Here is a 16,264-nt window from a genome sequence, read left to right on the forward strand (position 1 = left end):
ATTATTTTCCAGTGTATTACTTTTATTCATGAGCAAAAATGAAGGAAAGAAAAGAAAAAAAATACAATGATATAGGCTTTTGCGGGGGGGGGGGGTGGGTCAGTTGTCTGGCTTGAATTCTGGGCCTGTGTGCTGACCTCAGCTCCTCTGCTCAAGACTAGTGTTCTACCCCTTGAGTGACAGTGCCACTTCCCAGTTTTCCTTTTGCTTTCTTTTTTTCTAGAAATTAATTGGAGTCTTTGAACCATGATCCTAAGATCTCAGCCTCCTGAGTAGCTAGGATTATAGGCATGAACCACCAGTGCCTGGCTAAAGGTGTTTTTTAAGTGTCAAAACATTTCGGATATATATATATATATATATACATATAATTTATAAGGTGAAAAACTTAGCATAACCCAACATTAATTTATGACTAAACAATTCAAAAATTTTAAGTAAATTTAGTGTCCCCTCATTGTACTGTGATTATAAATGGTGGCAGTGGTTGATAATGGACCAAAGCTTCACAACTACTCATTTCTCATTTACTGATCCATCCAAAGCAACTTCCAGTACACCTCAGGCAGATTTTCCACTTCCATCTTTTATACTGTGCAGCTTCCATTTTGAGATGTGTTTAGATAAAGTAGTGTCATGTGTTATATAACTGCCTACAGTACTCCATGGAGTTCTGCTTATCAAAATGTATAGCATAGTATGCCATGTCACCTAAGTTTTTTGAGCATGATTTGTGTCATTGATACCCACCAACCATATAACTTCATGGTGTGTCTCATTGAAGGTATTATTATTATCTGTATCTCCATCTACCTATCTATCCACCCATCTATTCACTATGAATGCAAGTATATATGGAACACCAACTGGCCATTTAACATGTGAATTCAACTTCAGTGTCCATGGTAACTGACAGTCTTTGTCTCCCAGAGAAAGGTGGAAGTTGACTTTAGGATTGGGTATATGACTAGAAACTTCAGAGACCTGTAGCTAGGATAGTTTTGGTGGTTTGCCCGGACAGTGAAAGGAAGGTTTATGAAGGGGTGGCTATATCATCAGGAGAGTATGAAAAACTTTTTAGAACAGATGTGGGGCTGGGAATGTGAGATTTGGGGGAGGAGGAGATGAGAAAGAAAGGAGCCATGAATAAAAAAGCTTTACAGTATGAAAAAAAAGATGTTATGGATGGATAAGACAGGGTATTTGATAACATATAGTCAAAGAAAATTTCTGTGCTTCAACTAGACAAAAGTACAGATTGGCACTTGCTTTTCTGATGGATAATTTAGAAGACTATATTGGGATGCTATTTATCCAGGTGAAGTGCTTTCTGAGATCTGATGTATGCATTCTGACATTTTTCTTCCTCTTCCTTTCTTTACCTTGAAACATTCCTGACAGTCTCTGCTATAGTCCAGAACTCTTGAAGTTGAAATATGCTGAGTGACAGATCCAAGATAAGGGTAAAATACATTTGAATGTGCCAATGAAAGAAAAAATGGGAAAGGGATAAAATTACAGCAACATAAAGGTGTATATTTAAAGCTCTTTGGAGGACAAATTGCTAATCAGGAATAAAACTGTATGGAGGCTTGAAAAGTTTGAATGCAGAAACCCTTCTGGGATGGAAACTCTTTCTAGTGTACAGTGGTTTTAGATGGTGTCTAATGAGATCCATTTGAAAGTGCCAGCTCCATTTGGTATGATGGAGAATTGTCAAGAGATTTTTCAGATATCTGAATGAGTAGTAATAAGCTCAACAGGGCCAAGGTAGGGTGTCTGAATGGCCAAGTCACATAAAAGCTATCTCTGGAAACTTATCATCGTGATAGCACTTTCTCTTGGCATTAATTTCTGACCAATGGAAGCCATCTAAATGAAAATAACCCTACCATGGATTGACCCAATAGATTCAAGAGAGAAGGTTTGCTAATGAACTACAAATATAGTAATGTCAATCAGTTTATAATCATCAAAGCTCATAAGTGCATATGTGAACTCACATGCATATTGAATCTCTCTCATACATGCTATTTATTTTTATTTTTTTATAATTTTTTATTGTAATTAATAAAAGGGTTACATGATATTTGCCAGATAGAAGGTGCATTAATTCACATACGTTGATACCCTTTCACATGTCTTGGTACCCATTTCCCTCCCCCCCATACCCCCCACCCGTCTTGGTTTTCCCCCCTTCCCTATCAAATTTCAAATAACCAAATACAAATAAATTCAATATATCAGATAACAAAGTGAGATACTGTAACAATATGAGATACCCAAGAGACAGCAAAGGAGATGAAAGATAACATAGTACATTAAGGACAACAATCATTCATTATATGGCTTTTGTTTCAGTATCCTGGAGGTCCTTTCAATTAGCTTCATACTATATGGCCTTATATATCAAGGTTTTGCTTTATTGCAGATCTCTGCTAGTAGATCCCAAGGTTTCTACTGATTATGACAAATGAGGGAAACCATTGAGCCTAAGTTCCTTTGAGTCTGGCTTACTTCACTTAATATGATTTTTTCTAAGTCTTTCCATTTCCTAACAAATGGGTCGATGTCATTTTTTCTGACAGCAGCATAGAATTCCATTGTGTACAAATACCACAACTTGTTGATCCATTCATCAACTGAGGGACACCTAGGTTGGTTCCATATCTTTGCTATGGTGAATAATGCTGCAATGAACATTGTTGTGCTAGTGGATTTAGTATGTCCTTGTTTCTGGATGATTGGGTAAATGCCAAGTAGTGGAATTGCTGGGTCATAGGGGAGTTCTACACACATGCTATTTATATAGACTATACAATTCTAAATCCTATTCTTTCAACCCTTTGCTAGTAATATAAATATCATTGCATAAAAGTAACCTCAGGTATTTTAAAAATATATTTTAGAAGTGTGGCCCACATGTAGTATTTACCTTACTTAAACATCTTTCTTCCTGGATGACTGAATACTAAACATACATTTCCCAATACAATTTAGTAAGAATTCACTTCTATATTTCTATTCACAGATGATTTATGTTAGGGCCCTGACATTGGCTGCAGCAGTGAGAGGTTTATTACTTTGAACAAGAGAAGTTGAGGGGAGAAAGTGGGGAACATGAACAGGAGAATCATAAGAGATGCTCAGGCTGAAAAATTTACATTGTTTGTAGGGCCCCTCTTGGAAATCTACAATCTTTACTCTTCAATGACATTTGAAGTATATCTCTAAGAAATGTTCCACCATTCTGCAGAGCAGTCTAAGAACTCAATCTAGATACAAATGGAAACACAGCTGCTCTTCTAAGTCCCTTGGAAGCTACAAAGACCTCTACTGAACAGGTAGATCTCAAGATTGTTCCATAATGATACTTCAAAAAGAAAAAGAAAAACAACAAAATACATCAATAAAAATATTTTGCTCAATGTTTTGATTTGCATTTCTTATATGGATATTGAATATCTCCTCATATGTCTATTGGCCATTCATATTTTCTCTTCAGAGAAGTCTCTCTAAGTCTTTAGCCCATCTTTTAATGGGATGATTGCTTCTTTGAGCATTTGTCTTTGGGGCATTCAATTTTTTGAATTCTAAGAATACTTTACATAGAGGCCCTTGTCTGTTGTATGGCTAGTGAAGATCTTCTCCCACTCTATGGGCTATTTATTTTGCTAGTTATGTCGATTGCCATACAGAAGCTCTACATTTTAATGCAACCCAATTTGTCCAATTTTTGATTTGTTGAGTTTCTGGGTCTTTATTAAAAAAGTTTTGACTTTTACCAAAGAGTCCTTTGGTAAAAGGACTCTTTTTCTTCCTGTAATATTTTCAGGGTATCTGCTTTTATCTCAAGGTATTTGGTCCATTTGGCATTGATTTATTGAGGGGTGTGGGGTGCGGGGAGGGAAATGGGGACCAAGACATGAGAAAGGGTATCAATGTATGTGAATTAATGCACCTTCTATCTGGTGAATATAATGCAACCCTTCTATTAAGTACAATAAAAATATATGAAAAAAAACAACAAAAAAGAATCTGACTTTAGTTTTCTACATGTGTTTAACCAATTCTGCCAGCACCATTTGTTGAAGAGGCTATCTTTCTTCCATCCTATTTTTTCTTTTTTGCTCTCATATAGAAGATTAGGTAGCTGTAAGTCTGTGAGTTCCACTGGTCTGCAGTCCTGTTCTTGTGCCAGTACCACACTGGTTTTATTACTATGGCTATGCAATAGAGTTTGAAGTTTGATATTCATATTCCCCTAGCTCAATTCATTCTGCTATGAATGATTTTTGCTATTTGGCCATAAACAAGAAATATAATAACAAAAGATGCTGACAGAGATGTGGTAAAAAGGAAATGATACTACACCATTAGTGGGAGTGTAAATGTGTTCAACCACTGTGGAAAGCAGGATGAAACTTCCTCAAAGGATTAAACATAGAGCTCCCCCATGACCCTTCGATCTCATTTCTAGACATTTACTCAAATGGCCACAAAAAAAGGCCATACTGAATTTAGCATCACAAGCATGTTCATTGCAGCATTATTTACTATAGCTAAGATATGGAACCAACCCAGAGGCCCCTCAGTAGATGATTAGATCCAGAAAATGTTACACACACACACACACACACACACACACACATTGGAATCTTATGCTTCCATCAGAAAGTATGACATTACCCCTTTCATAAGGAAATGAAAAGAATTAGAAAAAAATCATATTTTATAAAGTAAGCTAGATCCAAAGAAACTTAGACTCTATGGTTTCCCTCATTTGTAATAATTAGGAATGTCCTAGAATAGGATCCCAATAGCTCAACAGCTTATGTACATATGACAATATAGGATGATGCTAATTCAAATAAATTCCAGGGCATGGAAGCAAGAGGTTTTTCTTTGTTTTTGTTAATATGAGCAAAATTATTTCTTTTTTCTTCAGGATTTTTTTTCAGTTTATCCCCTGCTCTCTGTATTTGATTTTGTTACCCTGTGTCTTGTATATACATTTATATTAGTTGGAGAAAGGCAGGGGAACAACAAAATGGAGAGATAAAGGACAAAATGTGAACCAATGCAACAGTGACATAAGACAATGTGGTGGAAATGAACTTTACAACCTGGGGGGGGGAGGGAAATTGGAATGAGGGAGAGGGTTGCAATATTCAACAAGAAATAAGTAACTGTAACCACTTTATAGATCACCTTGACAATAAAAGCAAATTTAAAAGAACTCTTTTGCTGAAAAACCTAAAACTGGAATATTTATTTATTTATTTATTTATTTATTTATTTATTTATTTATAGCCAGTTGTGAGGCTTGAACTCAGTGTCTGAGCACTGTTCTTGGACTTTCTCAAGTCTAGACCTGTACTCTTGAGCCATAGCACCACTTCCAGCTTTTTTCTGTGTATGTGGTGCTAGGGAATCGAACCCCAGTCTTCATGCATGCTAGGCAAGCACTCTACCACTAGGCCTAACTCCTGGCCCTAAAACTGGAATCCTTAAATGCCATTTTCTGAATAAGGGGCAGAGAATGTTTCTCGTTTTCTGTTTCTTCCTGCTTAAGTCCTATTATTATAAAATAAACAAGCTTGAAAATATACATATTATGTATACATATATATGATTACTAATTTCTTCAAGACTGTCTTTTTGCATTCATAATTCATCCATCAGATGTTATATTTTGTAGATACAAATTCTGCAGGTGTCCAGGATTTGATTGTGTGATATGATGAATCCTTCTCTAAGATAAGGATTAGATTTGGTCCTTGTCCTTCATTCCTGCTATTAAGAACCCTTGAAATTTCCTGATGTGATAAGATATCTTTTATTTTTTTGAATGAGTTTCTTTCTTACTACACCTGAGTTTATGTTGATGAGGTAACTGAGAGTGTGTCCTGAGAGAAATGAGGACATAAGTTGGTGATTGAGGGCCTAGAAAGAATAGCAAAACAAAATAAAACAAAAATCAAAGGATTTGAGGTAGAAGACCTCTGGGACATTGGAAGTGATGGATGAGTAGGAAAACCTTTAAACTAGAATATTTTCTGTGAGCACCAGGAGTTTGTCCTAGTGGCAGAGTGCTTGCCTAGCATGCACAAAGACCCTGGTTCCATTCCTTGGTACCACATATATAGAAAAAGCTGGAAATGGTGCTATGGCTCAACTGGCTTTCTCTAGCCTTGAGAAAGTCCAAGGACAGTGCTCAGGCCCTGAGTTCAAGTCCCAGGACTGGGGAAAAAAATACATTCTGTGCTTTCAGACTGGTGAAGCTGAAGGCTCCAATACTGGGGAAATGGTGTGCTCAGAAAGGTCACAGAAACTTTGCTGTCTCCTGCCCATGCCTGTCCCCAGGATTCACTGCTATTTGAATATTTTTGCCAGTTTATGTAAACAAGGTGCTTCTCTAGACAGTTTTGAGAACCATGGAATTGTGCTGGAACCTGTGACTGAGCTGAACAATCAAGTATGAATGGCTCAGGACATGTAATGGAGTAGGATGGAAGAGGATCCCTCAGACACTCAGACATCCAGTTCTTTAACTTGGGAAATCACTTAGCTTTAATACTGTATCCCTCTTTTATTAATTAATTAATTAATTAATTAATTTATTTATTTATTTGTGGGTCATGGGGCTTGAACTAGGCCTGGGCGTTGTCCCTGAGCTCTTCAGCTCAAGGCTACCATCCTACCCTTGAGCCAAGCCCCACTTCCTGTTTTCTAGAGGTTAACTGAAGATAAGAGTCTCAGGTCCTTTTGTGTCCAGGCTGGCTTTGAACCTTGATCCTCAGATCTCAGCCTCCTGAGTGGCTAGGATTATAGGCATGAGCCCAATGTCTGGTGTTGCAGCCCTTATTTCTTAGAATAAGAAAATTCTACATGAACACAAAACAATGCCACATTTAAAAAACTAAATATAAAGGCAATCTACTGTGTAACAGCGCCTTAATATTCAGATTTTTATCAATTATTTCTATAATACTATTTACAGGCTTTGCTCCTTCTCTCCAACTCTTGGACTCAGTGAAGAGGCGCAATGTATGTGTTATGCCCCTATATGTTCCTTTACTTTAGAAAAGTAAGGAAACTTTTAAATAACTGATTAAAAAAAGTATAATGTTTTGCAGAATATCCTCCAGTAGACTAGCTGTTTCCTCTTCTCTTTTCCCTTCTCCCCTCTCTCCTCCTCCCTGCTCCTCCTTTCCCATTGTCTCTCCTCTCCCCTATTCTGTCTTTTCTGCTCAATCTGGCATATTAGCACTTGAGCCACAGCTCCACTCTGGCATTATTTTTGTGCCAATTCTGGGGCTTGAACTCAAAACCTTGAGCTTTCTCAAGGCTAGTGCTCTACCACTTGAGCCACAAGCATCAGTTTTGGCTTGAGCGATGTATGTGGTATGGGGAATTGAACCCAGGGCTTCATGCACCTAGACAAGGATTCTAACAGTAGATCCCTGTTTCTGGCTTTTTTTTTTTGATTATTGGAGATAAGAATCTCAAGGACTTTCCTGCAAGGGCTGACTTTGAACCTCAATCTTCAGAGCTCAGCATTTAAATAGTTAAAACTATAACCAAGAGCCAAGAGTGCTTAACTTGGTTGTTTCCTTATGATTTCTTTCAGTTATGATTTGTTCCTTCTCAATCATTCCATAGATGTGACATCATGTCATTTAACCAGTATCTCTTGTATCTATGAAAGTGAGTGCAGTTCTGAAAGGACAAACTCAGGTCCAAGTTCCTGGGCTTCTAGTTCTTAGCAAACACGTTCTGCAAACCTGCCATAGAAATCGTAAGTTCACCAAGAATGAGACCACTATGTTCAGACAGCTGACACTCTGTTCAATCATTCATTCATGAATGGATGGCTTTTCTGCGAAACAGTTTCGTTCATGACAGTGAAAAATTATTTTCCATAAATTAAAGATTTCTACGTGCACAACTACAGATTATATCTACATGGGAATTTTGACTTATTACTAGATTATAGTAGTCCCCTAATGGGGTAGGGAGTGCTTCTTTGAAAATTTAAATATATTAAATTTAAGATGGAAATGCAGAAGTATCCTTTTCTAGAACAACTACAATCTGTGATAGTATTATTTTAATTGGACAACTGTGGTTATGTATTTTTGATAGTCCAAGTTGATTGATTTAATAAAATAGATTTCATTTTGTCTTACTTTATTTGAATGCTGATAATGGGTTTGAACTCAGGGACTGGGCACTCTTGCTTAGCTTTTGTTGTTTAAAGCTAGCACTCACCACTTGAGCCACACCTCCACTTGGGGCTTTTTACTAGTTATCTGGAAACAAAATCCTCACAGATTTTTCTTTCCCAGCTGGCTTTGAACCTTGAGTAACATGTTGTGGGTGTGAGCCATCAATGCCTAGTGCAAGGTGAGTTATTTTAAAATGAGCAGTATAGTTATGGGGTTTTCCCCGATGTTCAGTTTGTGACTAAATTGTTAGTATTTACCAGTACAATTAAGATTAATTCGTTGAAGGCAAATCATTAATAAGCTTTTAATGGAAACTAGGATGCTTGGAAATTCCTTTAAGGTTTTTAATAGATATCACAATTCCCATCGCTGTGGGCTGAGTGTCACCTTCCATGTCTTGCTTCAGTTCACCCCACATTCTGTTGGAGTCATTATGATTCATTTGTCCATATATAGTTTTATTTTATCTCACATACGTTTATACTTTATCTTCCTTTTTATTATTTTACCAACTGACCCTTCAGCTCTTTTTTATTTTTTAAAATTTTTTGCCAGTCCTGGGCCTTGAACTCAGGGACTGAGCACTGACTTTGGTCTTTCTCAAGGCTAGAGCTCTACCACTTGAATCACAGCGCCACTTCCAGCTTTTATCTATGTATATGGTACCGAGGAATCGAACCCAGGTTTTCATGCATGCTTGGAAAGCACTCTAGCACTAGGCTAAACTCCCATCCTTCAGCTCTTTATCTTTATCTATTCAAAGTTTTCTCTTTGATGTTGCTGTCTTTGGCTGACATAAATATTGGCACTTGGTCACCATTTCATTGTCACACAGAATCATACACTCATGATCTCCAAGAATTTTGCTTGGTAAAATGTAGATCCCAGACCAACCAATAAGCCTAACTCTATATTCTTAATTATCAGAATTAAAGATGATTCTGGGAAAAGCACGGCTGTAATCTCAGCATTTGGGAGACAGAGGTCAAATAGAAAATTCAAGGTCAGCCTTGAATTTAGACTCAGTTATAAACAAACAAGCAAACAAACATAAAGAAGCCAACACTACCAAAGATAAAAAAGCCACTCACAATTTTCCAACTTGGAATCCTATCTGTTTATCATTTGTTTTTCATGCTATATCTGGGGTGCAGATGGGTTAAATAATGGTGGATTTGATAATGGGCTATAGATAACTTTGATCAGTATGTTTATCTGATGAGCTTTATTCATTCACATACTTGAATGATTATATAATACTATAACTAGATGAGCTTTATTCATTCACATACTTGAATGATTCTGTAATACTATAAGTAGGAGAGTAAAGAAAATGAATGAAGGCAGATTGTGGAGTTGAACTATTCGCATTTGAATCACAGCTTTTGTCACTTATATGCTTGATAAGCATTTGAACTCTTATGAGCCTCTGTCTGGCTGTGTATTGTCATGGGACAGGTTCTGGTTAGAGCTTCACGGGATTGATGATAAGTCATTTAACTTTGTGACAACTGTTAACACACTGCTTGTCATGTTGTCTGTGCTAGCCACATATGAATTAGCTGTTATGATTATTCCATAGTAATTACAAATACACTTTAATAGATAATAATTTAATTAAAATAATAAATAACATTAATAGTTTAATAATATAAATTTCATTTTGTTGTACTTACAATACTTTTGTTTATTTACATTGTCAGATATAATACAAAGAACCCTACTCATATTCTTGTACTTAATGAAGATTCAAACTATCATCTAATATGTATGTTAGCAAAGAATAATCTTACCCATAGAATTTCAAATAGTGATGATGATGATGATGATGAAGATGATGACTACATACATGGAGAGTTTGGAGTTATTTTGAACAACTTTCACTATTTTTTCTTTATAAATTTTTTGTATCTATTATTCAGAAAATGTAACTATTTGTCACAAGATATTTGTAGATCTTCTCTATATAGTCTGTGGAAAATGTTAAAACAGAATCCAATTCAGACATTTGTATTTCAAGAGCCTTTGCTTTTAATGGCATTGTATAACTACAGAATAGGCTAGGACAAGTCCTGCCATGTCTTCAGTCTGTCACTCACATGTACAGAGACCATGATCCATGCTGATCGCACAGACATGAATGAGAAATAGATTCTGCTATTAAGGAGACCAGTGCTCCCTGGCAAGAATGCTGGCACAAAATTGAAAAAGTGTGAATGGAGTGTGCAGTGACACTGGTGTATAGAAGGTACTCCAGAGGACAGAGGGAGGCCTGTAAAAGGAAGGCTCTTGAGTAGGGTTCAGACAAGTAGCTATAACGTGGACATTTGAGGTAGAATGGCATGTGAAAGAGGATATGACACACAAGAAGAGAACTTAGTGGCCTCGATGAGAACACAAACTATGGTGTAGAAGACACATGAACTATAGACAAAAGTAAAAGGCATAATCATTATACCTTTGTCTGCTTTTTGGGAGGTAGTGGCCATTTATCAAAGAAGCTTCAGGATTCTTTGAAACTAATCTAGCTAGGAAGAAAACCAGAGTAAATTTGCTCAGCAAAGATCACGGCACAATAAATACTGAGGAGTGTTTTATCATATCTCTAAATAAATGGTATGATTCTTTGAATCTATTAATCCCCTCTTGTTTTCGTGAACTTATACTATGCATTCAGTAGGTATTGTAGGGCTACTATTATTTCTCATATAATTTGTAAGTTTATAGCAAGTATTTAATTACATTACCTCTCATATTTTTATTATTGTTCCCAGTTTATAACTAAGGAAACTGAAGGCTCAAGAATGCTAACCCAATACCCACTTTCCCAATAGCAACTCTAAGAAGAAACCTGAGCATGAATCCTTATCCCTATGTGGGTACCACATCAATATCCTTCTCTATCTTTCAGTCATTCCTCATGGAGTCCTGCCTCAGTGTTCTCCTATACCCATACCACTGTGGTCCCAGTGAGCTCACACCCAGAGGCTATTACCTTGCATTTCTTGATAATAAATTATGTTATGTCTTGACTGTTGTGTGACCAGTAGCAATTAGAAAGAAGACTTCTCTTCACCCTTTGAGAAAGGCTTTTTTCGATAAGGGAGAATAATGTGAAAGTAAGGTTTCTTTTAGCTCCCTTTGCTTTCTCCTATTCAACATATCTTCTTTGGGAAGTACCCCATTTTGTTCCTCCTACAAGCTGTCTTGTCAGCATTAAGGAATCTTTGTGGACAAAAGCCAACATGCTAAGGATGGTGGAAGAGATTAATACAGATACTAGATGCTGTGATGTGTCTCCCAATTCTCACTGAGGGAATGCTGGCAGCAAGCCCTCAATTGTCAGTGCTTTCTGGGATTGCCTCAGCAGTACAAACAATTCCTGTTAAAGATCATGTCACTTTTCTTGGGTGGCCAATGTCTATGACAGATTCAGCATCTGTAAAGCTTTTTCATCCCAGTGAAACAGAACTCCAGAGATTTTTTTCAAACTCCTTGTGGAGGTAGCTGACATTGTCCTTGAACTTTTGACATAGGTTAATACTTCCCTCTGCTCAATGCTGCCTCTCCCCGTTTCCATTTCCTTCCAAAATAGTGATCTTCAACACTAGTAAATCTTTCACAAGCAGAAAATCAATTTCAAAATCTGCTTCTTGGAGAAGATCCTCAGAGATTGAGATTGTCCCTGGTGGCAATTTGAAGCTAGTCAACTATCTGCCTAGACTAAATATAGATATTTTGTGGAATTAGCAATAGGTATACTATATAGTATAAATTTTAGTAGCTAGTGTAGATAAAAATACATTGTACCTGTTCTATTTATTTTACATCAGTACTTAAAAAAAAGATTCGAATACATTCCATTATGCCTGTTATATACTTTAGTCATCAGCGTTGTCATCCTCTAGGTGTACAATAGGAACCGAACAAACGCATGTGATGTAAATATATGAAATGTATATCTAGTCCACTGCCTGACATTCATGCCCATGCTCTAGCACACTGGGCTATTTCTACGGTATGAAATTTTACAGTAGGAGAATTTTCAAAATCATATTTTTGAACAGAAAATGTACTAAGAAAATGAGAGAAAAAAACTCACATGTAACTTCCAGTTGTTTTCAAAGAGCATAATCAGTCCTAAATTCAAAGTGAGTAGTTCCATCTTTCCGAAAGAATTGTAGTCATACTAGCATCAGGTGACTTTTTTATGAAATGGAGGATTCTAATGGTATTCTCCCTTAGTTAAAGGGGTCACCTGCTAAATTTGATTTACAGTATTTTACTGTGATATATGTGTATGTCATTGTGTGTATGTATGCATATATTATATATACATGTATCTATATATACATACACATAAGTACATATAGATAAATCTTATCCATCCCTGTATTTTCTCTTTTGCTATTAAATTCAGTTTAAATTTGTGAGAATTTTTGTTTATCCTAGCTACCTAAAAGCAAAGAATTAGTTTTAATATTTATTTCTCTCCACAGGTAATCTGTTCTGTTTCTTACTCATTAGTTACACTTGAGATGCATTTTAGTGTAAATAAAGTTTTCTGATAATTAGTTTGATATTTTCTGTTTTGGGGTAACAGTTTACATAATATTTAAACAGTTCTAGTATTAATTATTTATTTGGTACAAGCTGGATTATTTAGATTGTACCTAACTTTAATCTTCAAATAACCCTGACATATTAAGGAATCTGTCCAAGAAAGTTAGAATTGAGCCCATGGCAAGACAGTTAAGTTGATAGTGTAGTTGGGATTCAGAATCATAACTCCTTGATCACAAAGTTTTATCGTCTCTTATTTACCAAAGGGCAAATGAATGGGCAGCCAGAAATCTCTGAGAACATCATTACTGCTTATAATTCCTTGTCAAGTGATTACTATTAGTATGAGAATTGCTGTGATTTAAATGTGGCTTCTTCCTGAAGAATTAATTTAGATCTTTGCTCCCCACTCTGGCAATATTAGGGGGAAAGAGGGCAAAACTCTCTTACAAATTACTCAGCCTTAAGTATGTAGGTATAGGAATACAAAACTGACCAGTGCAAGAACAAGATTGCCTCACTCTAAATTAGCCCATTACTACATTTTAAATGTCATTTAACAAAGATTTAATAAAATAGAGCAGCATTTATTTTTCAAATACATCTTCTTTCTTTTTTTCATATATTTTATATTGTAATTAATAAAAAGGTTACATTATATTCATCAGAAAGAAGGTGCATTACTTCATATACATTAATACCCTTTCTCATGTCTTGGTCCCCATTTTAAGAACATATTCACACTGACATCCTTCCTAAATGACAATTAGTAAATAAGCCTTACTTGATCATTTAAGCTTAAAGAAGACTTTGAATGATTAGATAATAAAACTTGCATACCACTGGCTCATATCTGTAGTCCTATATACTGAGGCAGCTGTGATCTGAGGATCATGGTTGAAAGCCAGCCACCAGCTAGGGCAGGGAAGTTCATGAAAATCTTATCTCTAACCAATTAGATGGCTATCCATGTGGCTATAACCTCTGTGTTTATAACAGTCTCGAGCTAGAGACTGAGTTAAGAGTAAGAACATGATGGTGACAGAGTGCTATCTTTCAATTATCCTCTCTCCCAGAAATATCAAATTGAACATCTGTCTACACACCAGTCTACCTTCTTGACAGCTAAGAAAATGAGGGGAGAGATCACAGTAGAGGATGTCAGCATGATAATAAAATAATCCTGATGATAACAGGAAGGAAAGAATTGCTTGCAATACTCCTTTCCAGTGTCAAGAAACTTATCATGGAAAAACATGCAAAGCATGTTTGCAGGGGCTGAGAATTTGGCCTAATGGTAGAGTGTTTGCCAGCATGCCCAAAGACCCGGGTTTGATTCCTCAGTACCACATATATAGAAAAAAGCCAGAAGTGATGCTGTGGCTCAAGTGGTAGAGTTCTAGCCTTGAGAAAGCCCAAGAACAGTGCTCAGGCCCTGAGCTCAAGGCCTAGGACTGGCAAAAAAAAAGCATGCTTGCAGAGGGGAAGGGATAAGCTCCAGATTATAGGCTTGTCTTTAAATCCCAGAGGCACAGAAAAGTAGAGATAGGGTTAGGAGTGGGAGGCCTGCTTATGCTATATAGCCAGACCTCATCTCCAAGCAAAGCAAAAGCAAGCAATCAACCTAAAGACTCGTCTGCTTATTTCTCTTTATAAGTGCCAGAGCTTAAGAGACCCAGAAGTACCTAAATCAATTTTACCCAATTTATTAATCAAATCATATTTCAACCACATGAAGAGTACTTTGAAATAAACTTTTAAACAAAATGATCTACATGATCACCAGTATATCACAGCTGTTTTCCTTTTTTCTTTTTCTTCTTGCCTATATTTCCTTCAAATCTCTCTCAATATAGAGCTGTGGAGTCTTACATTTGAAGTAGTTTTAAGAACTGTCACCTGAAGAACACAGATGTTAATAAATAGCATTTGAGGAGAAGATACTAAAGTTTAGCAGCTGCTCCCAAGAGACCAATGCACCCTGGCTTTAATTGATAAAGAATTATTCACATGGACCAAAGCCTCTACTTACAGCACATAATGGAAAAAAGAAACATTGGATATGAGAAGAAAGTCATATTTTACAAGGAGATATTAAATAGATGAAAAAGGCTAAATAATAGGGAAGGAGGAGAATTTAGATGGGAAAGTGAAGAAAAGATAGTTCTCAGTATACAAGAAACTAGACTTTTACTGTGTGTGTCTATTTGTGATTTGTATAGAGTTTCCCACTTTTTTACATACCAGACAGATGAAGGTCAAATGAAAGTCGAAATAATCTAGTTTCAGCTATTCCCAATCATGTAACAATCTGAAATTCATGCAACAATATCTGGGGATCTGAGATCTGGATGTATGTGTATGTCTATATATATACATGTACTTACATATATATGTGTGTGTGTTTATATCAATTCCATCCATCCATCTACCTATCCATCTATCTATCTATCTATCTATCTATCTATCTATCTATCTATCTATCTATAGAGAGCAAGAAATAGACACACATATATAGAGAGATAGAGACAGAGACACAGAGAAGATAGTTTGAAATCAGGCCTTGTGTGTGTGTTCCATGCAGGAACACTACCCAGTTAGCTATGTTTCCAAGCTGCACATGGCATGTGATAGGCAGTTAAACCGACTTACAAAGCCTTGCTAGAATTTTTTTTCCATACCTTATCTTTACTTCCCAGCAGAGCTCTCAAAAGTAGCTGGGCTTTCCTTTTTTGTTTCACAAAACTGAAGAATACTGAAAAGTTCATGATTTTGTGCAAGGTCACACAAAGAATAAACTGGAGCTTCAGTTAGCTTAGACCTAATTTCAAAGCTTAAGATGCTACCTTTCCCTGACTTTTTGGGTTATCTTTAATCATTGAGAAACAGAGCGAAAAATAGATAACTAAAGGAAGAGGTAGAGAGAGGAGAGAGTGAAACACATTCAGCTATTCAAGCAAAAGAGAAATAAAAATAAGAACATAAGAGGAGAGTCAACTCAGTGGAACAGTTAATCTCCGGGGATATATTATAGGCATCACACTGTGTTTCAGTAAATAAAACTTCTGACAGAGTTTGCTTTGATGATTATACAATGACTGTAGGATTGTAGATGTGACTATGAAGTCAGGGAATGCTGGAGACAGATCTAGCCACAAGGAAGCTAGATGAGATATATGTGTATGGGTGTGCTTGCTGATTTTTATTTTTATTTTTTTTTTACTAGATGTGAAGGTATCATCCAAAGTAAAGCTACCTGGTGTGTGTGTGTGTGTGTGTGTGTGTGTGTGTGTGTGTGTGTGTGTGTGTGTGTGCGGTATTTATCCAGTATTTGCTAGCATGTCCTAGAGTTGGGACTTAAATCCATCATGATTCCTCATGACTTAAAATCTAGAGTCACAGAGATAAAAACAACTTTATTGATGCATTCTAGGATCTCAGTCCTAGAGTCCAGCTCATAATAGTAACTA

The sequence above is a fragment of the Megascapheus bottae genome, chromosome 16, assembly GCF_031878675.1.
Source record: "Megascapheus bottae isolate mThoBot1 chromosome 16, mThoBot2.hap1, whole genome shotgun sequence".
In the NCBI taxonomy this organism is placed as follows: Eukaryota; Metazoa; Chordata; class Mammalia; order Rodentia; family Geomyidae; genus Megascapheus; species Megascapheus bottae.